Here is a 2,765-nt window from a genome sequence, read left to right as displayed (position 1 = left end):
TTTTGGCATCATTGCTAAACATCCTTTTAGAATCAGGCTAATGATACATATTTACAGGAAACATTCATCTCACTTTTTAATCTTGGAATCCTAGTTCTCCTTTAATCTTAACACTCCAGCTTTGTATTTGAGCTCTGCATTTGCATACAGAGTTTAAGCAAACAGCCAAGGTATCAAATAACAAAGCACAGAAGCTCTAAGAACTGTAATAGTAAATAAGAAACATATATCATAATATCCAGGCTTGACACTGGGCATTTTGAAATGCCACGCTGGTAAAGGAGAATTCAAAACACTGTTTCATCGACACCTGACTCCAGATTCTTTCATCAGACTGACATTATCAACAACCTAATAAAAGTATTTCGCTTTTTATTTATTTAGATGCATTATTTATTATTTTATCAGTAAAGGGTTATATTGTTTAAAGCAAGCTGTAGTCACAGAAAGCTTTGTGATGGGTTTTTTAAAGCACTGGTAACTATGAGGGGTGTGTGTAGCCAGTACAATCATGGACCCGACTTTCATATTAACTGCGTATGTATATAGCTACACATACCCCAGATCTGTAAATTTAAAAAAAAAAAATAATCAAACATTTCTGGGATAGTTGCGTGATGGCACGCTGTACGAGAAACAAATCTATTGACAAAGCACGAATTATGTATCTGAACCAAACTGAAGGTGTCTCCTTTTAAGGAAGTTCAAAATTGCAGAACGAATAACAGAAGAGCTGAGTGCCAGGAATGACTGAAATTGCACGTACTGCAGGATGCTCAGAGGGGTAGAGAGGTGGATTTGAGGCCTTTTGGCTCTGCAGCCCCCTGCTGGCAGAGGATCCCTGCCCTGCAGTGAGATATCACAGCCCACGGACATTTGTGGCCGTGCCCCATGTTGCCTCTCAGCCTGCTCTGACACCTGTTAAGGGAAGGAAGAGTTAAACCACAGTAATTTTCTTTTCCTCTCCACTTCCTATCACTGCTGAAATTACTGGAGCTTTGTACATCTGGTTCAGTTCATTGCAAATGATTCAGGTTCTCTTTCTCCCCCCTCCCTTGGGAACACCTTTCCTGAGCCTTGCTGCGGAGGCTGACCCTGGTGCCAGCAGGATGGAGCCCCAGGAAGTCCCAACAGCCTCATCCCGACTGCGAATCCCCAGCTGGGTTTTGAATGCATTGCATCAGAGAGCAGTAGGTCACCACATTAATCAGGAACTCTGAAATCCTGTGAGACACCTTGTTGGGAACGGTTCTGGCTGCTCTTAAACATAATTTAAAAGACATTGGGGTTATTTTAAGGCTTTTCCTTTCCTTCAGCCCTATCTCTATGTAAATGTTCCCTTCCCCTTCTCACTGCCGACTGCTTCTAACAGACATATTATTTTGCTTCTCTGGCCTACTTTGTTTCAGACAAAGTTTTGACTATCCAAGTTCTTTTTTATTCCATTTTACATATTTAATGCTATGTTGTAAAAACGTCCTTCCTCTTGAGCAGTAATAAAAACCTTTTTTTCCCCCCCTCCCCTCTTCAGATTTCTTTTATAACACATTCAGCATTTTCTGGGACATAATTAAAACATCAAACAGTTTTCCTGCTGGTTATGCTAAAATCTGAATGCTCAAGTCTGCTGGCATTATTGAAAATTAAAATGTACTATTCTAGAGTGTATTTAGGATGCCCTTAAATAACTATCAAAAATGGTTTTGTTCTTCTTTATATAAAGACCGACACCATCATGCTAAAATACCTGCATTAAATAATGTCTCTAATTGGTAGCATGAGGATACTTTTAAAAAGTATGAAATATGTATTTTTGTTCACTATTTTTCCTAGGCTAATCTGTCTAATTTTCCCATACAACGTTATCCCCAAGGAAAAATATAGACAGAAAAACCATTACCAATACATGAAGTTCAGTGGTTTTCTCTCTTTAGATGTAATTGCTATCAAGCAGGCTGGCAGCCGGGTAATTTTAGTTCAAATGAGTACATAGCCTGAAAAAAGGACAAATCAAACTTTGTAGGTCTGAAATTAGATCCCAGTGTGGGATTGTTCTAACTGAGTGTACATCAGGTTCATAAAATACATTTGCCAGAATGAAAAGTCCCTAAAAATCCAAGGGCAGCAGTAAGCTGGAAGGGGGAAAGGTTTTGCCCTGCTGCAAAGCCTCCTTCCTCCTCCCTTAACCAGTAATGGCTTCAAATTACCTTTTTAATCTGTCGCAAAGCTTTCAATCCTGCTCTCACTCAAGGCAGTGGAAAACCCCCCACAACACTCCAAAGACAAAACTCCTTGTCTCAGGGTAATTAGTTCCTCCAGTCCACAATTAGGGAGGAGCTGAGAAAGAAAGAACCAATTTCCTTGGGAAGCCAGGTGGGACAGCTTTACCAGAATTAGGCACCTGAGGATCTGGGTACAGAGTCCCAACAGCACTCACAGGTGAGCTAGCTGGGATAACAGAGCCTGCATATGTCAGTTTAAATCATCCTGTAAATAGCCCTGTAGTGGAATTAACACCCAGTAATGGCTTGGGTTATTGTAGAAATTTCTTCATCCCACAGCTTTTTTGTAGATAATCCTACAGATTAAGATCATACTCGTGCTTAAATCTGACCTGCCTATTTTCGTGCTCCGTTTTGGTCAACAAAGTGTGTCCAGCTTTATGACTGCAAGTTTTCAGCAAGACAGGGTTTGGGTTTTTCCTCTTTGTCAAAGGATAGCACCAAATGGGACACGTGGACATGTCAGAGAGGATCCTTTTTAAT

At 40.3% G+C, this 2,765-nt stretch overlaps 1 long non-coding RNA gene across 1 annotated transcript; it reads right to left on the bottom strand.

The window, feature by feature from the left end:
• Positions 1-582: 582 nt before the first annotated feature.
• Positions 583-2,443, bottom strand: LOC109368953. Its single transcript, XR_002117454.1, has 3 exons — positions 2,208-2,443; positions 1,901-1,994; positions 583-918 (listed from the first exon to the last, which is right to left on the bottom strand). It is a non-coding gene; the product is annotated as an uncharacterized LOC109368953 (long non-coding RNA).
• Between the last annotated feature and the right edge of the window lie 322 nt (positions 2,444-2,765).

This window comes from Meleagris gallopavo, chromosome 8, assembly GCF_000146605.3.
Source record: "Meleagris gallopavo isolate NT-WF06-2002-E0010 breed Aviagen turkey brand Nicholas breeding stock chromosome 8, Turkey_5.1, whole genome shotgun sequence".
Taxonomy (NCBI): domain Eukaryota; kingdom Metazoa; phylum Chordata; class Aves; order Galliformes; family Phasianidae; genus Meleagris; species Meleagris gallopavo.
The sequence above is the reverse complement of the archived record's forward strand: the minus strand, read 5'-3'. Positions and strand labels throughout refer to the sequence as shown.